Consider the following 26,016-nt stretch of genomic DNA (forward strand, 5'->3'; position numbering starts at 1 on the left):
TTCTGTCATATTTTCAATGGTCCTGCTCTGCTCTTTGTCTCTTTTCCACATGTATTCACTGTCCACCCACATGTCAAACTTTTGATCATCTCAAAACCTGGCTTCTGCAGGATCAGTGTCAAAAATAAATAAATAATCATGCCTGTGGGCATGATATACTCATGTCACTTCTGAGCGACACTTTAGAGAGAGTTGAATTTGGAGGAAGGTCCAATTCTTTCCTCAAATACATGCGTATAACTCCCATTGAAGTCAATGAGAATAGTACAAATGTATCTAAGGGCAGAATTAGGCCTTGGGTATATATAGAGAGAGAAGCCAAGAAACAACAGGGTTGTTTTATTGTGCTTGTCTGTGACTTTCATGCTTTTATTTGTTCACTGACTTTGGTTTAGTTTTCTTCGGACACGCAAGACCTTTCCTCTCAGTTGGCATTTACCTCCAGTTTACTGCTCCACTGTTATCAATGCTGGCCTGTCAATGACAGCACTTGAGTACAGCTCTTAGCGCTTATTGTGTTGCAAAGGAAATGAACCAGAAATGGAAGATTTAAGACTTTGTAGTACTACGGTTTGGCATCTCTAAACGTGAGCTGGAGAAAAACCAAAAATGTATTAGGTTTTAAGATAGCCTGCTTTGTCCTTTAGTGTATATGGAAGTATATACACAATGGCAAGTGGGCTGAAAGGAGTTTTCCGTTACATTGCAATTCAGCAAAGCTCCCACAAAAAGTGCTGTTAGCTGGATCCTGTGAGAGACAGCTGTCTGTCAAGACATCCCCTTGTGGCACAGTGTGGCCCTACAGATGCACTGCTCTCTACTCCACCTACCTGGATTTTTGTAAAAAAAATCACTCCCAGGCCAAACTATGTTAAACTGAGATTCCCCGTGGGAGGTGGGGGTCTCATTTGTTATGTCATTTACAGTATATCAATAAGTCTGTAGCCCCTTAAGTCCAGCCCTTGTTCCCCCTGGATTCAGTGTTCCCATCGCTTTCCGTCAGGGCTTGTGTGCTACTTTGGGTTGGTCCCATCTGAGAGCCAGGAGTCACACAGCTCTCCTTCTGGGACCTGTGTATGATGGTTCCTACACACTTCCCCTACTTAGGTCAGGAGTCTCACAGCCCTCCTCTTGGGGCCTGTGTTAGTAACTCAGGCCAGCTGCAGCCCTGGCTCAGCTTCTCTGAGTTGGTCCCTTTTAATTCTGCCTTTTCTCCCTAGGCAGGCCTCTTCCAAGCTAGCTGCTCATACTCACTCCTTCTTTGGCTCTCTAGAGCAGTGGTTCTCAAACTAGGGCTGCTGCTTGTTCAGGGAAAGCCCCTGGCGGGCCGGGCCAGTTTGTTTACCTGCCACATCCGCAGGTTTGGCCGATAGCGGCTCCCACTGGCCACGGTTTGCCGCTCCAGGCCAATGGGGGCTGCAGGCTGAGGGACGTACTGGCTGCCCTTCCTGCAGCCCCCATTGGCCTGGAGTGGTGAACCGCGGCCAGTGGGAGCCGTGATCGGCCACACCTGCGGACGTGGCAGGTAAACCGGTCCGGCCTGCCAGGGGTTTTCCCTGAACAAGCGGCGGCCCTAGTTTGAGAACCACTGCTCTAGAGGCTTCTTTTTATCACTAGGCCTGGGGCTGATTTAGCCACATGACCTACTTGTCATGTGGCAATGATAATTTCCCCCACCTGGGGAGAAGCACAGATGGGCTGGACCTATAGCCTCAGTGGATAAATACTTAAAGAGCCACTGGGCTAGAGACAGAGTAACAGAATGATTCTAACACCTGGTGGTCAGGACACCACCTGGGCAATCTATTGTGTAGTCCTCCTGCTTGAATGACTATTAATTATTTATATACAGTGTAGCAGCTTCAGCAGGAGACATTGAGAGCGCCCTGTCCACCCTCCAACCCTCCACATCAGACTATCTCCTAGCTCAGTGGCTAGAGCACTCTCTGAGAGGTGTGGGAGATTCCTATTCAAATCATTCCTTTTTCCTCAGGCAAAGGGGGAATTGAACCCAGGTCTCCTGTATCCTGGGCGAGTGCTCTAACCACTGGATTAAAAGCTATAAGGTGGCCACCTCCTCCTCTGGCCTAATTTTTGAATGGGGTCTTATGCCATAGGCGTGCTCAGAGCACACCAGTGGGATCAGGCCCCACGGAAGATAGGCAGGTGAACACCTATCTTCCTCCGGTTCTTGGATTGCACTGGCGCTTAGGTGGGAGACAGGCATCTGGATACCTAGAGTGAGGCAGTAATCCGCATGCTCTGAGACAGAAACTTAGGCATCTAGGGAACTTTAGGTCCCGAGCGAGCTGAGGCATCAAAGGATTACGCAAGAAGGGATTTTGTGGGTCACAGTGGAGCCTAAATCTGGGATGTAGCTGCCTATGTCTGGGGTTTAGGTGCCTAAGTACCTTTGTGAACCTGGGCCCCTGTGACAGATTGTATATTTTGCTGGAGATTTCGTGGAACTTGTAGCCAGGAGATGTTGTGAAGGCCAAAACTGTAACAGGGTTTTAAAATGAACTAGATGTGTTCATGGAGGATAGGTCCATCAATGGCTATTAGCCAAGATGGTCGAGGAGGCAGCCCTATGCTCTGGGTGTCCTAGCCTCTGATTATCACAGTGGATGACAGGGGTGGATCACTTGATGGTTACCTGTTCTGTTCATTCCCTCCTGACATTGGCCACTGTCAGAAGACAGGATATTGGGACAGGTGGATGATTGATCTGACCCAGTATGGTCGTTCTTATGATACTTGGTTGGACTGCAGTAATTTTTACTGAACTTTACTAGGTTTCTGCAAATAGATAGGTTATTGAACTATTTGTTGACTGTATTGCACATAGTGAAAATTAATCACAGTACCATTGCTCAAACTACCGTGTGTCACGTGCTTTGAATCTCACCCTTACCTAAAAGTTTACCTTTTATAGTCCAAAAATCCTATTTCAAGTGCAAAGCACATCTAGAAATGCCTCATAACAATCCAAGTTACACTTAAAAAGTGTGTCTATACTCTCAACATGAGTGGGGGTGGGATGTAAACAGCTCTGAATGGTTTGCTTTACTTTTCTGTGCTCTGTAGAAAAATTTGCTATAGCCTTCTGAATGGGGGCTTGGCACAGCAATATCCTTTACTCATTATGGTCTTCCCCAAAGCAGCATCAAACCAAGGAGCAACAAGAGAGCAAGTTAGACCTGTGCAAAGTAACTTTCAGTTATCTCTTTTCTTGTTTGCACATGGAACCACAGTAGATCTCGGTACCAGTGTCAGATCATTCTCTTTGGGAGGACTCAGATTACCAGTGCAGCGGACCAGTGACATGTAATATTTCATTCATTTGTGACGTGGGTGTAATACTGACCTTGTGGTGACCATGCAACCTACTGGTACTTGTGTGGATTGGTATGTATGCTTTGTGATGTGCAGCTAATTCACAACCGGCACTGTGTTCATGAACGATTTCTCTTTGAATGGTTCAGATGTATGTTGTGGATATGACTCCTCCATTCATTTTACCATATAGATGATTTTTGTAACTGAATACAACCATGCACTGCATTTCCAATCCCATGTTCCTCAATGAGAGCACCTTTCCTGAGATGACAGGCACACACAGACTTGATATTGCATGTGCAGCACTGTTTGACATGATACAAAGCAGTGTAACATTGACTTTGAAGACATTATATTCCTTTCATTGGCTTTGAATTTGCCTATCTGTTCAGTGGGTATAGTTACTGGTGTAATGAAGAGGCTTTATTATTTATTGTTATTTGTATTACTGCAGTGTCTAGAGGCCCCAACTGAAATTGTGCTAGGCACTGTACCAACTCATATTAGGAGTCAAACCCTGCTCCCAAGGACTTATAATATTAATAGACAAGTTAGAAAGTGGAAGGGGAAACAGACACACAGATGGGTGAAGTGATTTCCCCAAGGTCATATAGCAGGTCAGCGGCAGAGACATATATACAATGAAATTGAGGTTGTTGACTCCCTGTCCAATGTCTTGTCCCCTGGACTATAATTAGGCCTGGGGAGGGACAGTTATGTGTTATCAGAATTCTCAGCCTATCAGGTCTAAGCTTTTATCCAAGCCATTTTATAAATGTAAATGTATTTTGTGCAGGTCCTTCACATCAATTGTGCTAGATTATGTTGCATTTTCTTGGTTAGTGATATCAGATACAGCAAAAAGTGGAGAAAAAATATAGCTTCACAGATGCTTACCAACTTGATAGATCAAGAATGTATGAATGTTGATATGAATGTAAAGAAAGGTGAAATGCAGTGTGTCATCCTTAGATGTATAGCCTAATGAAGATTCTCCCCCTCCCCCCCATAAACTGTCAACGGTGTCCTGTTGCGGTTATCTCACCAGCCAAACTGTAATATATACTGGGAGATATATGCAGACTGCCAACTATGACCTTTCTTTCTGGCATCCATTATAGCTGCGTGATGTCTAACCAAACACGTTTAATGATGGCCATGGTGCAGTAAAAATTACATTCTAATGCTGAGTGAATGGTCAAGGATTCTGACCAAGGGCTTTTCACATTGGAGAGGTCACATTCTAGTCACATGAGACAGGGGATGAATCTTCCTCTTGGGTGATGAACAACATAAGAAGCTGATTCTCATTTTCCCCTTAAATAGTCAGTCCACTATAGTTCTCTGTTTTCTCCTACAGTTGCTTAAATTCCAGCTTCCCCACTAGATCTCTCTTTTTTCAGTGCTTAATTTGTAATGAAAGAGGTGTCAGGGCTCAAGCAATTTTTTTTACTTTCATAACTGACAGGGCAAGCCCAGAGGTGCGGGGGCTATGAACTGCCAAGCCCAAAGGTGCGGGGGCTCAGGCCTGCAAAAATTAAGCACTGTCTCTTTCACCCTCCAGTGGGTCAAATTGTGGTTTCAGATACTCATGCATGGTTCCCAGCTGACTTGAGTGAGAATTGCCCATATGTATATAAAGGATGAGTTTTCTTCTTCATATGTATGGAAGGATCAGGGTCTCTGCTTCTCCAGAACAGATGGCGGAATATTGTGGGTAAGTCTCTGGCCATAGTGTGATCCTCGGTGGGAGTGTAGAAAATGGAAGTGGATAATTAAGCAATAAACCCTTCCTCTTTAAGGGCAAGTCTACATTACAGTGCTACATTGGTGCAGCTGTGCCACTGTAGCGCGTCTGGTGAAGACGCACTATGCCAACGAGAGAGTGCTCTTCCGTCAGCATAATTACTCCACCTCTTATGCCGACGTAGCGCCGGTGTGGACAGCATGAAACTTGTGTCGCTCGTGGGAGTGTGCAGGCTTTTTCACATCCCTGAGCGATGTAAGTTAGATGGACTTAAGCGATAGTGTAGACCTGCCCTATGTAATCCTTTCCATCCTAGATATTCCCCATTAGCACAGTGTGAATACCACAGATACTTAAAATACTTAGTATTTCTCTAGCTCATCTTTAATCCAATGGGAAGCATGGACATGTCTGATGCAGTGACATGTTAATATAACTCAAACTTTTAACTATTTTGTATTATTGGAGTTTACAAATGAAACCATTGGTATGGGGGACATGAATATGGAGTTGCATAGGACAATGTTGTTCATGGTAGAGAAAGGACAGGACTAGATTGTAATTTGCATAAAGGGATTCTTTACTGAAACTTTAAAACACAGAGCAAACCCAGTATTTCTCCCTAGCACTTTAGCTCCCCAGCTAACTAACCACAGCCCATGTTGCCTAATGTCACCATACAAGGCCTCCCTACATCCAGGCCAGAACTAAGCAGTCATTGAAAGGGCATGTGGACAGATTTAATTTAATCTGTCACCCCCATCTAATTATGAGCATATGTATTTTAGCTCGTATATTAAATACTGGCTGGAGTTGAGGATTATAGAAGAAAACTATGGCCTATTAGCTTAATTAATGGCAGGGAGACCATAGAAGATACAGGCTGGTTTTCTATTGGCTTGTGATGGCGTTACAGCCCCTAATACCCTCAATACTCCTAATACCCTTTTAGGGGGAATGCAAACCTAAAGATATTTTGGTTTTGCCAAACCAAACTCTTCTCTTACCTGCCAAAATCTATGTGAGGCCCATGCTTGATATGTCTGAGCCTGGAGAAATTCGCTAAAACACATCCAGATCTTGTCTATTCTAGGTGCGCCATAAGGTCTCTCTGCTCTTTTACACATTCTATATTCCTTCCAACAGTAGGTTCAGGTATTAACATAAGCTTATTTCGATTTCCAGACATGCAGAGACTTACTGTATGGGTGGTGTAGCATGTTTCTTTGTGTATCTGAAGTGATCTGGAAAGTGCAAACATGAAATTAATGGGTCCCACTGATCAATCAAGGATGGCCCCCTATTTCATCTCATATCTTGAAGGCAGTATCCTTGTATCTATTACAGAGCAGGATCTTTCTCCCATTCTGGACATCTTAGCACTGCGTCGTGAAAACTCATGCTCTGATGTACACCAGTTACTTTTTTGTAATTTTAAAAGTAATTTCTCTCATTTTAAAATGGGGGAAACATGCATGAAACCAATAGTTCACTGCAGAAGCTTGGATTTATCCAAATACTCTCATTGACCAAGTGGTTGCCTTCATTGTCATGCTTCACAGCATGTTTGAGAGGAGATGTGAGGATAATTAGTGTATAATCATCTATCTTGTCATCTTTTATTGGTTAACTACAGCATACACACAGTACTATCTCCCTATAAGTATAGTGATAATATACACACATTATATGATTTGTACATTAAAAACAAATCTGTACCATGAAGATGTCATAAATGCAAATCTGTCTTCAGAAGGTTTTAACTGGTCATCTAGAGCTTGATTCTCATTTACAGTAAGGCCTCTTTACAGTGTTTAAAGGCTCTTCCAGGGCCTTTCGTGTGAATGAGACTCAGGTACAAGTCTGGTGGGTGGGAAAATCTCAAGGTAGAAAACTGAATTGGCTGCAGTGACATAAAACTTTTTATCCTGAAACTGAGTTGGATCCGTTTCCCCTCATATTACTGATTCCCCTCCCATCGTTAGTGAGAGGCTATTTCTTTTTCTGGCCCAGAAGGCAGTCTTCTTCAGAAACCCCGATAGTCAATTCATAAATGGGAAACAATAAACAGCACTACAGTTAACTCTCTTTCCTTGAAGAACTGCAGCATGTTTGCTGCTCTTTGTCTATCCTTAGTGCAGCTGCATGAGACTTGACCTTATCCAAGGCAGAACACATCCCAAGTTCACTTCCAGACTTAGCCATCTCTCTGCGCAGAGAGATGGCTAATTCACATACTGTCACTTATTAAAGGATATAGTAGTTTAAATTTGTCTGAAGCTTGGAATTCACAGCCTTAGATTACAAGTCAAAATGCATTTATTTGGTGAACTTCTTACCCAAGTCCCTAGTGGAATATCTGCTTCACAAAAACAGTTTGGTTCAAATGGCAGACTCTTCTTGAGGCCACAACTGGAATAGTATGAGGAAGCTTGTATGGTGCCTCCCTCACTGTGATGCTGGCAGATCAGGTGCCAGCTCATGCCAAAGCCCCTAAGCCTCACTGAACACTGACAAATGCGTAGCTGTAAACCAGTCTGGCTCACCCATGTGTTAGTATTGTTAAAATAGGTATTGAAGAGATGAGAATGTGTTTCTACTCATTAAATGCTGGTCAGTGGGAGCCACAATCGGCCGAACCTGCGGACGCAGCAGGTAAACAAACCGGCCCGGCCTGCCAGGATGCTTACCCTGGCGAGCCAGGTGCCAAAGGTTGCCAATCCCTGTGTTAGCCCTAAAGGACATATAGAGCTTCCATATTACAGCATCTCTATTACCCTTTCAGAACATAAGACTGTAACTCGTTTGTGTATGTATGGTTACCTGCTTTAACCTTGTAAATAACTCTTATTTCTTTTCTTAGTTAATAAATCTTTAGTTATTTTAGTATAGGATTGACCACAAGTGTTGTCTTTGGTGAGCTCTAAGGTGCAGTTGATCTGGGATAAGCGACTGGTCCTTTGGGACTGAGAGTAACCTGAATATTGTTGTGATTGTTGTTGTCAGGGACCATATTTCACAAAAACAAGCTTGCCTGGGTGGTAAGATAGACTGGAGTAGCTAAGGAGATTGTCTGTGACTCTATGTTAAGACTGTTATAATGCTTGAGGAGTTCACACCTGTTACTCGGTTGGTGAAATCTAAGTATCAAACTCACAACCAGTTTGGGGTTTGTGCCCTGCTTCTTCACAGTCTGCCCTGAGGTTGGTACTCACGCTCCCAAGCCCACTCTAGACAGCTTGACACTCACCTTCATGAATTGTAATTTCACACAAGTTAAAATAATAAATTCATTGAGTTTGCTTCAAGAAAATGAATGAACTTCTAAAGATGGGCTAAATTAATCCCTGGTGAAACCTCGCTAATTTGTGTGTAAGTATTCCTGTTCCTTTTACCCTCAGATTTAATAGCTCAGATTCTTCTGCAGCACAGAAGGTGCAGTCCAGGAGGAGAAAAACCGAGGATGGCTTTATACTCCCCCTATTTTGGGCCAGTACAGCCCCTGGAATAGGAGAGTAGCCTTAAGGGCCTTACCAAGCTGCCCGTGGGCTGCTCTGCAGCTCAGAATTGCTGGAATGCAGAGCACTCCAGCCACTTCCCTTCTAATTCCTGAAAGAATCCCTCCCACCTTTTGGCACAACCTTATCCCAGAGGCTGTGGAGAAGTGGGGTGGGAAGCAGCATAAGGCCATGTACACCCGTACTCTGCTCCCCTTGCACTGTGGGGTCACTCTGCTCACTTTATGCTTGTGCAGTGCCATAAAAGGGCTGTAGCATGGGCTGGAATATGGCTGAATGTGGGTTTTTTTACAATTGAAATAATCTCAGAGAGAAGCACAAGAAAGTGGAGATAAACTATGTATTTATAACTTCAATAGTGCTAAGGCTGTAGGAAAGTTGTAATTCAGGCCTTTCCAAATGTCTTTGTCAATCAAAAAACAAAACAAAAACCAACCAGTAAATCAGTTATCTTGGGTAGCTCCAAGATTGGCATCAGTCCCTGCTATGGGTTATCAACTTTTCTGCTGAAAAGATATGATGATGTATGAGTTTCCTAATTAGTCCCCTTAGACCTGGATTCTCATTTAGTATCACTTGATACTTTTATTACTTTTTTATCACTATGCAAGTTTGATTCTTATATAGTTACAGTCACATGCCCCTGAAATAGACCTGACTGCAGAATCTGTGGAAAAACAAGATCTCACACATAATTGGCAAATACTAGTTAATAACATAAAGGCTTTTATGTAACATGAGTCAGAGGATACAGTTGCAGATGAAAGAAACAGGTGTGATGTGTGAAACCTTTCATTGCAAAGGGGACACGCCGTGGTGAGATAGACTGAAGCCAGGAGCGGCCCTAGACTAGCTGCCAGCAACTGGCGCCCTAGGCAAACCATCCAATCGGTGCCCCCAAACCCCAAGGGAAGATCTAGGCTGACGTTTTTGGTAAACTGGGAAACATTTTTCCCCTTTTTTCCTTTTAATGTATTTTAAGCATTTTTTTTTTAAACAGAGGCTTAATTGTTCGGTTTGTCCGTCCATCCATCTGTCCAACCAATGTTTCTGAGATCAGATAAAATAGAGACACGAAATTTTCAGAATAGATTTGTACACGTCAGTTAGATGATATTTCAGTCCGATTTCAAATAAAAATGCATTAAAATGTTAATTATAATTTTTATTATTACAAATCCAAAATCATCCATTACGCTATCCTGCTTTAACTGCCATTACCACCACATCCAATATAAAAAGAAATAAGAAAACTCTTCAATGAACTTGAACCTGTATTTACAAAACACTCTGAATAAAAAACGCTCTGTGCTCTTAAAACATGACTTTTCTTGCTTTAAGTTTTGAAAACTCGGTCACTAGTTCTTTTAGATCCAGTTTTCCAGCTATTTCATGCTCTGTTGACATTGTGGCAAGCCAACAAGTCTCTCTTGCACCATTGTTGAACGCAGATATGTTTTTATCAATTTTAACTTTGAGAAGCTTCGTTCCCAACTAGCTATGGAAACTAGCAAAGTTAAAGAATGTGTAGAGCTATAAAAATGTTTGGAAAACTGTCTGAGTTTATTTTCACAAACAAACTTCAGGAGTGGAATGTTTCTTAAGTCGCCTTGAAAAAGCGTGAAGCTCACTACACAAATCTGTAGCATCAATGTCTTTTGAATTTTCATGAGTCAATGCCAACTCCAGTTTTATACAAAATTCTCTTATCTGTTTTGATGTTTTCTTTTGCAAGCTGTGGCTATCATATAGAAAGCCAAATACTGACTCTAGCTGCTGCATCTGTTGAAATCTTTCGTCAACCAAGAGAATAGCAGTATCCAGGACTGCGAAGTAGAAATTCACTTTGAACCTTTGTTTTGGGTTCTGAATGGATGTGTCTCATCCTTCATACGAAAACTGCTGTCTCTTTTGCCGAATGCAAACTGTCTCTGGTTCAAATTCTTTCGGAAAGTCTATTACTTCAGCAAGCTCGAGAGACTCTACCAGTGTTCTTTTTGAACCCTTCATCACTTCTGAATTCCTCCAGAATATTTTTAGTTTGCTGCAGTTTTTGAGTAGCAGAATATAGGTTCAAGTTCTTTTCCTAAAGCTGCTTACTAGTGAGGTTAATCTCAAAGAGGATATTATACCACAAAATGAGTGAAGTCACAAATTTGAACTTGGAAAGGCCATTTGCAAGAGCTTCTGTATCTGAATATGCCGTATTGCCAGATGATCCAGTAAAGGTAGTATCATCAGAAATTTCAGTTAGGGCATCATAAATGTTTCCAAGTTCATTGCGAAGAAGCTTCAAAGCATCAATGCGACTCTCCTATCTTGTTTGACTAAGTGGTTTCACAGTTAGAGAATTCACGTGGCGAGTCAGAATCTCCCAATGGCATGTTGAGTTTGAGACAAACACATAAAAATATGGCACCAGGTCAAAGAAACTGCTTCCCTCTAAACAGCATCTAGCAGCATCATTGACAACCAATTTCAGAGAATGTGCACTGCAAGGAACGAAAAAGGCCCTAGCATTGATTTCCATCATTCTCCTTTGCACACCATTGTCTTTACCCTTCATATTACTCTCATTATCATAGCCTTGGCCACGTAAGTTTTCAACAGATACTGACATTTTCAAGCTCTTGTAGAATAGTTTCAGTCATAAATGCTCCAGTCGTCTCCTTCATGAAACCCAAAAAATGTTCCTTTATGAGCACTTCAACATTATCTTCATCTGCAGACTTTTCCATATCCTCAAAACGAATGTTCGTCGTCATTTGTTTAACATGACTCAATAATACTGGTGTACAATCCAGTATTATTGAAAAGTATTTTGCAGAATGGGCAGCTTCTACAATTTTCTTTTTAATGGCATTTGCTAGGATTTGAATCAGTTCATTCTGCATATTTTTTCCTAAGTAATGAACCTGTGTTTCATGATCAGTTATTTTACGTGATCCTTCATGACTGGATCAAACAAAGCTGGGTATTCAACAAATTTTAAAAAGTTTCCATTATCTGGAGTGTATAATTTTTCATTTCTACCACAGTTGCAGAATTCTAAATTTTGCCCACTGAGAACTCTCACTAAAGCAATCAAATGCTCTAATATTTGTGGCCAATATTCTTGTTTTTCCTTGATCACAGGTAAATTTTCTTCATCAATAGTTTTTCCTTTTTTCAATCGTAATTCAAGTTCTTTCCAATTTTGAAAACATTCCAAATGTTCTGTACTTCTTTCATGTGAAGAGAGAATTGAAGATATGTTTTTCCAGTCCTTCGAACCATTTTCAGTAAGTGATGTACCAATTGCTTGATTTCTAAACAACTTGCAGCAAAAGCAAAACACAGAGTCCTTCAACACTGAATATTGTAACCAGTTTCAATTAATTTCTTCTCCATTAACGAGTTTCCTCTTGTAATGCTGAGCTGCCTTCATCTAGAAGTAAGTTTCCATCATCTTGAGATTCCAAATTGCTTTTTTGTGGATGTGAGCTACCCTCATCTCGAAGTAATATACCTTCATCTTGATGTTCCAAACTGCTTCCATGCGGATGTGAGCTAACCTCCTCTCCAAGTAAAATTCCTTCATCTGGATGCTATGAACTGCTTCCATCTTTATTTGGATTAAAGAGAAGATATTTCAGGAAGGATCCCTGCTGTTTTGCTTGGTCCTTTTCCTTCTCAGTCTTTCGTTTATGATACTCAGCTCCTGAGGGGTTTCTTTTTCCTCTTTCTGCCATGGGGCATTTGAATACTGTTATGTACTGTGCTCCTGACTGCAAGCATTATAGCGTTAGGCTGACACGCCACATGGTTGGCGATTTAAACCACATTGCAGCCATCCCAACACGTCTTTTCACTGCTTAAAGGTTCAATGATTAGTAACATACACTCACTTACCTATTAAAACAGTTAGTTACAGTGTTTTCATGGAAACAAAATGACCTTTTTCGACATTATAACCCAACACCGGTTGTTTGGAAAGTAAACCCCTTCCTCACGGTTAACTGCTTGGAGTGTGACGTCATCACTTTCGTAGTCTATTAAGCGTTAACGCTGTTACTTTTCTTTTATGGACCTTATTTATTACATATGAACCAGTTATAACAAAGAAAAGTTCATAATTATACAGCCCGATAATAACGCTAAGGTTTGATAATGCTTAAAGATACTTACATTTTGGATTTATAATGCTGAAAGACGTTATACTTTATTCTTTGGCACCAAGAAACACAATTTTCCACAGTATTCGCTCGATTCTTAACCATCTATCTGCAATGTATCAACTGTATCAACTCGCGATATCTCCGCTGTACATGAATTTCTGGCCATGCGACCTTGATGTATATTCGAGTTAGGTGTCACTAGCATTGCAGCTCTTGCCGCTGGTGGATGTGTTTCATTGTGGCTGAGTTATTGCTTATCGAAGTTGTGGAGTGAGTCATCTTAACCCTATGTCGCAAACTGAAAAAAATGTTTGCTAAAATATTATTTATTTTTGTAGTAAATAAAAGATTTGACATATTAATAAATTCTCAGAAATGTAGAGAAATGAATTATAATTCATATTCCCTCCATACATGCACAGGAATTGAAATAATGACACCTTTGTTATTTTATTTGTATTTTTTTCAACTTTTTCTTTTTTTTTTTCATTTAATTTTTTTTTTAATTTGATTTTTTCCTTGAATTTGGCGCCCCATTTAACTTGGCACCCTAGCGACCGCCTAATTCGCCTATATGGATGGGCCACTCCTGGCTGAAGCCCAGTGAAAAGATTCTTCATGAGGCAGATAGGGTACTGGACTAGGAGTCAGGAGGCCTGGGTTCTAGTCTTTGTTCTGCCACTGACCTACTGTGTGACCTTGGGCAGATCTCTGTGCCTCTGTTTCCTCTCTCTTGTTTATTTAGATTGTAAGCTTATTTGTGCAGGGACTCTCTCTTACTGTGTGCATGTACAGTGCCTAGCACAATGGAGCCATGGTCTTGGCTGAGGCCTCAAGGTTAATCTATAATCAAAATATTAAATAAAAAAATCATTTGGAAGCATTTGATTTAGCAAATCAGACATGAGGTTACAACTAGACGTCTTTTTATTGTGTGGGGTTAGTGGGAAATGACATTCCATTAACTCTTCTACTCACCCCGACTTTAAAGGGCTTGTGTTGCATCAATGATCTATCCAGTCAAGAATGTTTGGCTGTAACTCCCTCTGAAGCCCAGCATTGTTGCTTTAGACAGATGATGCAGCCAGAGTGATTTAAGGTAATCTCTCCCTTCATGAGCATGCCACCTACTAGCCTCTGGTGTCTCAGGAAGCTTGGGAGGAATTCATACAAAGTTAAAATGTGAAATCAGAGATAAATAAAGCATCAGAGAAATATGTTGATACAAATGTTATCCTAAACTCTAAAATACTCGAGGAAAGATATGCTGAGTTAATGTGAATATATAATTAGCTTGGCAGAATTCAATTTTTTTCTTTTTTTTTTTACAATTTTGATGGATCATATCAGTTTATTTTTAAGCAATTTTTAAATGTTCATCCATTTAAATTTTCACAGTTGCAGGGAAATTATGGGGGTGATGTGAGACAATAGGTATGGGTGAGACAGGCTCGCCTACAGGAATTCTGGGTCCCAGGGCAGAGCAGTCAATGAGTCCCCTAGAAAGGGATGGCTGAGGTTTACAATGCTACTTTTTATCCTATTGATAACAGATTAGAACCCCCTATACGTAATTCATGGTGTTCCTTGTTGTAGTTCACTTTTTTTCCAGTTACAGCACCAGTATTAAACAAATTGTGAGCCTAAATATAAGATGTAGAACTTGTTACTTTGAATTATATATTTAAATTAAATAAATACATTATGGAATGAAATTGGAAAGAGTCCAGCGGAGGGCAACAAAAATGATTAGGGGCTGAGATACATGACTTATGGGCAGAGGCTGAGGGGACTATTCTTAGTTAGTCTGCAGAAGAGAAGAGTGAGGGGGGATTTGATAGCAGCCTTAAACTACCTGAGGGGGAGGGGGTTCTAAAGAGGATGGAGCTCGGCTGTTCTCAGTGGTGACAAATGACAGAACAAGAAGCAGTGGTCTCAAGTTGCAGTGGTGGTTGTCTAAGTTGGATATTAGGAAAAACTATTTCACTAGGAGAGTGGTGAAGCACTGGAATGGGTTACTTAGGGAGGTGGTGGAATCTCCATTCCTAGAGGTTTTTAAAGCCTGTCTTGACAAAGCCCTGGCTGGGATGATTTAGTTGGGGTTGGTCCTGCTTTGAACAGGGGGTTGGACTAGATGACCTCCTGAGGTCTTTTCCAACCCTAATCTTCTATGATTCTATGAAATTTAATAATATATAAAACATCTAAAGAAGCACAAAGTAAGAAAACACCTAAAGTATCAAGTAGGCTAATTACACATGAATCACGATTAGGTGTTTAATCTAAAGACAAGGAAAAAACTGATATACAAGATGTAACTAAATATGAACAGCAAAGTTAAAATATACAAGAATAAAACAAGTATTTTAAAAGATTTAAAAAAAAAACATAACATCTGAATGTGCAAGGGGTCCTAAAATGCAACTCTTTTGGATTTTTTTGCAGCAAAATCATCGATTATATCTTCAAAGTTCAATGACCTGACAAGATCTTGCTCAATAGCAAGAAGAGTAGGACCATTAAGTCTTTCTTGTCCGATTGTTGATATTTGTACACTTTTTATTGGTTTCATTTTGCTAAAAGAACTTTTGGCTTCAGAAACAGTGACAAGTATGGTGCAGAATATCCGCAGAGCTACGGTGACATTAGGAAAAAGACATTCCAACTTAAGCTCATGAATTTTATTTAACAGCTCTAATGGTTTGGGAGGTGCGCTTCCAAAGTTTGCCTTATAAATTGCATTCATGTGTTTCACCTCATCAATGATGTCCGTGGATACATCATTGTCATATTGCAAAAAGCAGAACACGAGTTTTCAATTTGATTATCAATGAATTCCAAATACACCTCTACCTCAATATAGTGCTGTCTTCGGGAGCCAAAAAATCTTACTGCGTTATAGGTGAAACCGCGTTATATCGAACTTGCTTTGATCCACCGGAGCGCGCAGCCCTGTCCCCCCTGCCCCGGAGCACTGCTTTACCACATTATATCCGAATTCGTGTTATATCAGGTCGCGTTATATCGGGGTAGAGGTGTATAACGACAGAATGCTGAAATAATTATCGTCTCTGGCCTTGACAAATCGCTGTGTCAACCCCTGATTACACAGACAAGTTCGTAAAAACATTCACTTTGAAAACTCTCTCTTTACGCGCTTCTCACAGTTGGACTTCTGGTGTTTCTACTTGAAACAGCTTTCTCTTTTTTGTGAGTTTCTCAGGGATTTTAGTTTCAGTGGGCAGGTCTGTTTACATGGCTTCGGCTGCATGCTTAGCTTCTGATAGAAGATTTTTTCGCTTACCACATTACTCTTTAAGCTCCTCAGTCAAGTTGTCAATGTTTTGTACTTCCACATCAAGAGTTGCCTTTCTTGATTGAAGAACCTTATTGTGTTCATCTATGGCAACCGATAGTTTGAGCCATATTGTTGTCATCAAAGTACATTTAAATGACTATATGTAGCATTGAATTCCCTTTAGCTCTCTTTTACACTCAGAAGGCAGATTTAGTTCCTCGCACTCGATAAGTGCATGTTTTATTAGTGGCAAACATTTTGCAATTGATTTAACACTTTCCATGCGAGCTGACCATCTAGTCTGAGACAGATTAGGCAATGAACATCCAATCTTTGTTTGCAATATCTCCCACCGATTAGGTCTGTGAGCAAAAAAATTGTAGATTTTTTTTTGTATGATCCCCAAAAATGTGATTACATCATCACAGCACTCCACTGCATTTAAGCCACACAAATTTAAGCTATTAGCTTCACAATTAGAAAATTTGGCGAGAGGATTAATTTAAGTAATAATGGCGTGAGCACCATTATATTTGCCAGCCATATTCAAACCATTGTCATACTCCTGACCCCTGCAGTCTTGCAATGGGATATTGTGTTTTTCCAGTACAGTTATAATGAGGTTAGCAATATCTTGTCCAGTTTTTTTGTTGCAGTCAACAAACTCCAGAAATCGTTCTTTGATAGCAAAACCTGTCTTGTTGTATAAAACTTATTTTAAGATGATTGTAGTTTGCTCTGTGTGAGAAGGATCTGGGGTAGCATCAACAAGCACAGAAAAATGTTGAGATTGTCGTCTTTCCGATAATATTACTTGAACTTCTTTTGCGCTACATGCCTGGATAAACTCATTCTGACTGTCTGCAGAAAGACAATGAGCTTGATGTCATTCTCCATTGTCTTGAGATGGCCTCACTTTACTTACATAATCCTGAAGAACTGGATCGTATTTGGCAAGCAATTCAACAATTCCAAGAATTCCATTACTGTTATGGCAGTCTCCAGTTGTGTTTGAAGTTCCCCTGAAAGCAAGTCCTCTCTCACCCAGGAACAAAGTAATGGGCAGAATTTGATTAAGCAAATCCCTCCAGTACTTCGCTTTAACTTCTATTTTTTTGTCTAGCTGTGAATTTATATCAGTTCCTTGGGCAAGTCTTCTCTCTATATCTCGCCATTTCAGATAACATTGCTTGTGATGATCACTGACTTCATGAGCAGGCAATTTATCATACAATTTGCACCATGACAGTTCCTTTTCCCACCCATTGTCACTTGCCAAAACCGATTTGCAAGAAACGGTATCTGAACTGAATAATCTACAAGGGAAACAAAAGAGCGATTCTGCACTTTCACTCCACACAAGTCAATCCCTGTCAGAAACCTCTCTGGGTTTTTTGGGTTTTTTTTTTTGCTTGATTTTAATATAGAATTCGGAAACTTTCTTTTTCTGTCACTGGGAAATGTGTTTGGATGCCTAGGTGGCCCTTTTCAAACAACACTTTTGATCAGAGTTGCAGATAGTGCACTATTTGATAACAGTCCAATATCAAATCCAGATCTTTCATTCTCTTGGAATGCAATATTACTTTCAGCAGTGCTTGTTTTTTCAGTCTCATTTGTATCGAGTCTTTCCTCCCATGCAAGAACACTGGTTTGGACTGTTTTTGTACTTATCACACATTTTAACAGAATCATCACAGGCTTGCTCTGAACTACTAGGCCCACTACTAGCTGTAGTGACTAGCCATTCTGCCTGATCTTCTTTAGACTACCCTTCCTACCTTTTTCAAGTTGGGCTTCTTTTTCTTGTTTTTCTCTCCGTTTCTGAGCTCTGGACTAATGTTTGTACTCCATAATGATACTCTGCCAGACTGCCAGTCACGCCAGCAGGGTGCAGCAGTGCTCTGGGAAACTATTGCTGTCCAAATGGGCTATTTTTAACCAACAGTTTAGGGTTTTTTTTAGCAGTTGCGACGTGAATTGTGCTCTTCTGGGCTTGGGCTATTTTGCTGACCCTCACTCCAAAATATATTGTCTGCCTGAGAAGTGCTGCACTTCCACCTTTCACCCACCAGAGGGCGCTGTGGCTTAGCACCAAATACAGCAGATGTGTGTGGTGGACATGTGCACAGCAGGGGGTAGGTCATTGGGGTGAGGGGCCACTGCTGCTGTACATCGTGCAGGGCGGGCTGGAGCCAGGTCCCACGCTGCTGCTGGCCTGGCGTAGCGTCACCACATGGGCGCGGAGCTGGACCATGTGCCTTCGCCACCACTGGTACCACCCCGTGCGTCTAGGAGCCCTGTGGCCCGGGCAATTTAAAATGGCCCAGGGCTCCTGCTGCTACCCTTTTAAATCACCTGGGCCCTGGGCAATTACCCCCTTTCCCCCCCCCCGCCCCTCGTTGGTGGGCCTGGGGTTAGACAATAATTGTTTCATGATGGTACACACTGAGATTCAAAAATAAATTCAAAAATTTATAACTGTTAAAACACAAGTTGTCAACATAACATTTCATAATATGCCAAATAAATACAGTAGAACCTCAGAGTTTATGCTCAAATACATTTGTTAGTCTCTAAGGAGCCACAAGTACTCCTGTTCTTTTTTCTGAACAAAACATTATGGCTGTTCTTTCAAAAATTTGCAACAGAACATTGACTTAATACAGCTTTGAAATTGCAGAAGAAAAATGCCGCTTTTTCTTTATTTTATTTTTTTCGTAGTTTGTTTAATGCCATACTGTACTGTATTTGCTTTTTTTGGGTGTCTCTGCTGCTGCCTGATTGCATACTTCCAGTTCCAAATAAGGTGTGTGGTTGACTGGTCAGTTCCTAACTGGTGTTCATAACTCTGAGGTTCTACTGTATTCTTAAATCAAACTAATAAGTTCTCAAGCAGCAATTTCCCTATTTTTTCTGTAAATTTTGATTTTCGATGGAAGTGTCTTTTTCCATCAGTTTGTGTGTGTATGGTGAAATCAATATTTACAGACATTTACATCTTAAAAATCTAATTCAGTGGTTCTCAAACTAGAGGTCCAGGGCCCCCTGGGGAGCTGCAAGCAGCTTTCAGGGGGTCCGCCAAGCATTGCTAACATTAGACTCGCTGAGGCCCAGGGCAGAAAACTGAATCCCTACGCCATGGATCTTAAGCCCGGTGCCCTGAGCCCCACCATCTGGAGCCGAAGCCAAAGCCTGAGCAATGTAGCTTTGCGGGAGCCCCTGTGGTATGGGGTCCCAGGCAGTTGCCCTGCTTGCTACTCTACTTGCACTACATTGATGACATCTTCATCATCTGGACCCATGGAAAAGAAGCCCTTGAGGAATTCCACCATGATTTCAACAATTTCCATCCCACCATCAACCTCAGCCTGGACCAGTCTGCACAAGAGGTCCACTTCCTGGACACTACAGTGCTAATAAGCAATGGTCACATAAACACCACCCTATACTGGAAACCTACTGACCGCTATACTTATGCCTCCAGCTTTCATCCAGACCACACCACATGATCCATTGTCTACAGCCAAGCTCTAAGATACAACCGCATTTGCTCCAACCCCTCAGACAGAGACAAACACCTACAAGATCTCTATCAAGAGTTCTTACAGCTACAATACCCACCTGGTGAAGTGAAGAAACAGATTGACAGAGCCAGAAGAGTACCCAGAAGTCATCTACTACAGGACAGGCCCAACAAAGAAAGTAACAGAACTCCACTAGCCATCACCTTCAGCCCCCAATTAAAACCTCCAGCACATCATCAAGGATCTACAACCTATCCTGAAGGACAATCCCTCACTCTCACAGATCTTGGGAGACAGGCCAGTCCTCGCTTACAAACAGCCCCCCAACCTGAAGCAAATACTCACCAGCAACTACACACCACACAACAAAAACACTAACCCAGGAACCTATCCTTGCAACAAAGCCCGTTGCCAACTCTGTCCACATATCTATTCAGGGGACACCATCATAGGACCTAATCACATAAGCTACACTGTCAGAGGCTCGTTCACCTGCACAGCTACCAATGTGATATATGCCATCATGTGCCAGCAATGCCCCTCTGCCATGTACATTGGCCAAACCGGACAGTCTCTACGCAAAAGAATAAATGGACACAAATCAAATGTCAAGAATTATAACATTAAAAAACCAGTCGGAGAACACTTCAACCTCCCTGCAGGGCCAGCTCTGGCTTTTTTGCTGCCCCAAGCAAAAAACACCCGGCCAGCCAGAGCAGCAAAGGGGGGGGAGAGGGGAGGAGGAAAACAAACCTGCCCCCAGCCGGAGCGGCGAACGGGGGGGTGGGGAAGAGAACAAACCGGCTGGCCAGAGCAGCAAAAGGTGTGGGGGACGACAAACGGGCCGGCTGGAGCAAAGGGGGAGAGAGGGGCGGGAAACAAACCTGCCCCCGGCCGGGGAGGGGTGGGGGAGAGAGAACAAACTGGCTGGCCGGGGAGTGGGAGGGGAGAGAGAACAAACCGGCTGGCCGGAGCAGCAAAGGGCGGGAGAACAAACTGGCTGGCCTGCCAGAGCGGCAAAGGGCTTCCTTATGTGGGGCGCTTGCCACGCGGCCCCTCCCGCTGCGCCGCCTGCTGGGAGGGCTCCGCGCCGATCCGGTCGGCAGGCAGGGAAGGACGCGGGCTGCCCTGCCAGGCTTGATTCAGGGCGCTCCCCTCCTCCGCCCCCTACAGGGCGGCGGGAGCAGCAAACCAAAAAGAAAAAACCTGCAGGGGCGGCCAAAGCGGTGAAGTGCAAAAAAAAAAAAAAAAAAATTAGACGGAATGCCGCCCTTTGGAATCTGCCACCCCAAGCACGAGCTTGCTTGGCTGGTGCCTGGAGCCGGCCCTGCCTCCCTGGTCACTCGATTAAAGACCTCAAAGTTGCAATGCTCCAACAAAAAAACTTCAAAAACAGACTCCAACTAGAAACTGCAGAATTGGAATTAATTTGCAAACTGGACACCATTAAATTAGGCTTGAATAAAGACTGGGAGTGGATGGGTGATTACACAAAGTAAAACCTATTTCCCCATGCTAATTTCCCCCCCTACTGTTACTCACACCTTCTTGACAACTGTTGGAAATGGGCCATCCTGATTATCACTACAAAAGTTTTTTTTTCTCCTGCTGATAATAGCCCACCTTAACTGATTACTCTTGTTATAGTTAGTTAGATATATATATATATATCTTCCTACTGTATTTTCCACTGCATGCATCCGATGAAGTGGGTTTTAGCCCACGAAAGCTTATGCTCAAATAAATGTGTTAGTCTCTAAGGTGCCACAAGTACTCCTGTTCTTTTTGCTGATACAGTAACAGAGATACTGACACCTGCACTTACAATGGGATCAGCAAAATTCTTAAGTTTACTTGTGCGGCTCTGACTGCGGATTGAGTATAGTTTGGAGCTTGTTTGCCTCACTGGAGAATGGGGTGGCACTGTCTAGACCAGGGGTCAGCAACCTTTCAGAAGTGGTGTGCCAAGTCTTCATTTATTCACTCTAATTTAAGGTTTTGCGTGCCAGTAATACATTTTAACGTTTTTAGAAGGCCTCTTTCTATAAGTCTATAATATATAACTAAACTATTGTTATATGTAAAGTAAATAAAGTTTTTAAAATGTTTAAGAAGCTTCATTTAAAATTAAATTAAAATGCAGAGCCCCCCGGACCGGTGGCCAGGACCTGGTCAGTGTGAGTGCCACTGAAAATCAGCTTGTGTGCCGCCTTTGGCACGTGTGCCATAGGTTGCCTACCCCTGGTCTAGAGAAATGCAGACGACATCTGCAGTGGAGATGTTTGGGAAACACTGGGCCAGTTCCTCAGCTAGTGTAAATCTGCAGTTTTGACTCCAGTAGAGATATGCCAATTTACACCAGATCTGATCCATTATGTTAGATGCAGCAGATTATTAAGGAATAGGTATTATGATGCATTGTTTCCTGCAAAGAGGAATTTCAGGGAAAAAATGCACTTTTCAGTTGAAGCTATGAATTCTCTGATGTTAACATCTGTCCTGAAAATTACAGAGCAGTCTTGATTTCAGCTTTTCCTTCTGCTCTGCACATCTGCAAGGCTCATATAATAAGCGAACAGAGAGCTGTTGGAAATCTAAAAGCTGTTTCTCTATTTCTCAGAATTTATAATCATTGATGTACATAGCAGTACATGTATTTTGCTATCTAATATAGTAGTATGAAAGTGGGTTAAAAGGCTGCCTCCCAAAAATGATTGCTGATGTAGTAAAAAGGAAAGGAAATCGCGCATATTGTATCACACAGGATTTAGAACTTGAAGTTTATGGGGTTTCATGGATTCTTTGGGAGCTGTTCTTAAACATCTACAAAGAATCCTCTAATTCTACTGCATTCCGTTTTAGAAAAGGTGGGAATCTTATGGGAAATCAAGGAAAACCTCTTCTCAGTTACGTGTCCATCACTGCTAACTAGCTGGTAGTTAGATACTTTTCTGGTAGGCCTGTTATACATACAATAGGTATATAGGCAAATACAAAATCATGGTTAACTTTTGCGCCACATATATACAGCCACCTGTTTACAGTAACCTGCCAGTTGCTTTGCTTAGAATGAGTTGGATCCAGTGAAGATCCATCTCCTTAGCTATGGGAATTTGAAAGATGACTGCAATAAGTAGTACTTCAGGTCCATTTTGTCCCTAGTTGTAGGCTTTTGGCTTTTATTGCACATCTGATTTCCATATTACTGAGGAACAGCTAAGGAATAACCAAAGTTTACAGTGACCTCCAGTGGTGAAAAACTTCTTTGGAAAAATGATGCAAGTAATATCACAGTAATATCTGAAAGCAGGGAGCTGAGGGCTTGACATGGACACAAGTTTCATTCTCAGAAAGCAGTTTATATTCAGAGTTAATTTTTTTCTTCAGTATTTTGGGTTCTTTTAAATCTTGGATTTTCCTTCTTTTTCTCCCCTTCCCCTGCCGGCATCCTTTGGATCCTCTGTGCATACATTCCAAATAGTGACAGCAATTTTCCTGCAGCACATACTTACCATTTGCTGATTGTGTTGTGCTGGGTTAAGGGTGCGGGATCATTTTTTAAAAATGTCTGTTTCCCTCCTACATCTTTCCTCTCCACCTACATTTCGTTTCTTTGTACTATTTTCATTTTTTATATTCTTTTACTCTCCTCTAATCCTCTGTCCTTACCGCTTCCTTCAGCTCCTTCCACTTTTCTGGACCTTCATTCAAGGTATTCCCTATGTTTGAAAATGTCTCCCACTTTTTATCCACTGAGGACCTTCTCCTCTCTTCTTAAAGCTGGCCTGTAGTTCCCTCTACTCTCTTCTTTTCTATATTTCCTGTATTAAGACCTGCTCCTTCAAAGTCTTATTCATCTAAGTAATCCGTACCCACATGAGCATTCTCACTGCATTCATGAGTACATCTGAAGGATTTGGGCAATAAAATATAAGCTTCTTTGGGCAGAGATTTTTATATGGTCTGTAATGTGGCATGTACATTTATAGCACTTCATAAATGTTTATTAATAAGTATCTTGTTTATGCCATCTCTAACTTCTGTGGATAGGTAGCAACTAACCTGATTATTGTCAAAATAACTCTAGTGTTTACTTGACCCTCATTGGCTTCATTGTCCCTTCCCAATGCAAAGCTATCTGCAATCAGTCATTAAAACAAAATGAAGCTGAACTATACAAAAAGCTGTGTACTTTATTTGGAGCTCTTGATCTTTTATACTCTGGTTTCTAGAAGGATTTTATTCCAGACGGAGTGTTGCATGGCTATATGATACAGGAATGGTTTGCCTTTCCCACATGATTTTCATTCTCTAACACTGCATGAACTAAATAAGTATGCATGTGTAGGATCTAAAATCATCAGACTTCAGCCAGCTGTCCTGAATATAAAACTGTGACTGCATAACACAGAAGGTTTATTGGTTCTCTGTAGCAAATATACTAATACAGCAGACTCTCTTCTCGTTATGAAATGAAGGCAGAGGAGCAAACAGCACAGAAACAATGAATTAGAGTTAGAATTTGTAGAAGAGGAGCTGCTGCTGAGTTTCTAAGTTGAATTTTGCTGATTGTTATGGATTATAATTCTTGTGGAACCAAAAAGATGTTTTCATTGAGATCTGATTGGATGTGTTATTGTGCCTGAAACTGAAGTGGATTGAGTTCTGCAAGAAAAATAAATAACTAAATAAAACATCACAGCAGTCCCTGTCTGAAAGATGGATTAATAGTTTAAACATCAACCTTGAAATACCTGGACTCCTTGAAACAGAGGGTTCAAATCCTGGCAGAGATGACTCAGGCTACATCTTGCAAGATAGATACATTCAATACTGTGCATTTTATTGTGTGAGTCTTTATAAACCAATATCCTGACTGCTTTATGTGGTATTAAAGATGCCATGTTTCAGAGTAGCAGCCATGTTAGTTTGTATCCGCAAAAAGAACAGGAGTACTTGTGGCACCTTAGAGACTAACACATTTATTTGAGCATAAGCTTTCGTGGGCTACAGCCCACTTCATCAGATGCATAGTATGGAACATATAGTAAGGAGATATATATAAACATGTGTATAGATATATGCTTATGCTCAAATAAATGTGTTAGTCTCTAAGGTGCCACAAGTACTCCTGTTCTTTTTAAAGATGCCATGGTCCTCTTTGTAAAAGTAGGGGGTTAGCAGTTTTCTTGACCAAACTTTCACTTCCCTCACTTTTGACTTCAGTGGAATTTTTATTCTTGTGAGTGAGGGTTGAAAGATCAAACTCCAAATGATATGAAGCTTTCAGTGTCAGATACGCATCTTATACCTGCTTAGTTTCCCAATAGCTTATCTTAAGGTTGCTCCTAGAAAACAGTAGAGTCTCTTGGAGGTTAAGGACATATTTTTAGTGTCCAATTAAATATATCTAAGAATAATTTGTTCTTTCAAATTTCAAGACAGACAAAAAGCAGGCTGTGTACTGGAGCCAGGATGATAAGCTGGTAATAGACCTAGCTTTGGTCGCTTCTGAAATGACAAACATGTGCTGCTCTCCCTGTAAGGTTTACACCGGTAATCTTTGTGTAGTGTAACACAGACATCAGGTTTCATACCCATGTAAGAGATAATGGACCTCTGAATTGACGCGGACAGTGTCAGGGTATCATGGAAATTTAGAAGTCTATAGTTGTCAGCAGAGCAGCAGGTGCTGATATAATGAAGGTTCAAACCGGCGACGTGACATGTAGTGGTGTCATGCCCATGTCTGGCTCCTCTGCTATGGCTCATAAGTCTCTTTACAAATACACCAATTGGAAAATGGCAGTATCTGCAGGAAATGATGCCAGTTCCTGCGTTAGGCAGATTTGTAAACATGACGTACGGTGGCATGACTGTCAACTATAACAACTTCACGTGGCGCCTATTGTTTCATGTCCTTATATGGCTTAAGGCATGCTCTTCCATCTGTGCTAATAATAGATGGGATTTATAGACGGCCTATAGATGCCACCCTAAATACCAAGCACTATCAAAATGTGTCATAGCCTCCCAACAGAAGTCTGGATGCACTTTTCATGAATGTAATGGGCTCTCACATCCATCCTGTACAATCCTTCACAAAAGGCTTCCACAAGACTGTATTGTGGCTTATAAGCCTCAGGCACTGATAGAGGGCATTGAGGATGGACTGTTCCTGAGGCATGTACAGTGGGCCTGATTCTGACATCACTTACACTGTCCTAAATCTGGGTAATTCTATTGAAGTTGATGGGGTTAATTCAAATGTAAATGTGATTTGAATGAGAGCCTGTGACTTTAGGAGCACTAGAGAACAAATACAGTACTAGTCAGTGTTAGACTTGTTAGTGGGTGCTTTCCCCTGAGCCAGCCCAGCTAGGGTTCTCTCCAAGTCCTCCTTGGAGTTTCTAAAGCCGTTGGTGGCATT

General features: G+C 41.6%; 1 protein-coding gene across 9 annotated transcripts in view; it reads left to right on the forward strand.

Moving 5' to 3' along the window:
* The window catches only part of MYLK4 (myosin light chain kinase family member 4), a 125,704-nt gene that overhangs the window by 32,733 nt on the left and 66,955 nt on the right, over positions 1-26,016 (forward strand). The window lies entirely within an intron of this gene.

Source organism: Chrysemys picta, chromosome 2, assembly GCF_011386835.1.
Source record: "Chrysemys picta bellii isolate R12L10 chromosome 2, ASM1138683v2, whole genome shotgun sequence".
Lineage (NCBI taxonomy): Eukaryota > Metazoa > Chordata > Testudines > Emydidae > Chrysemys > Chrysemys picta.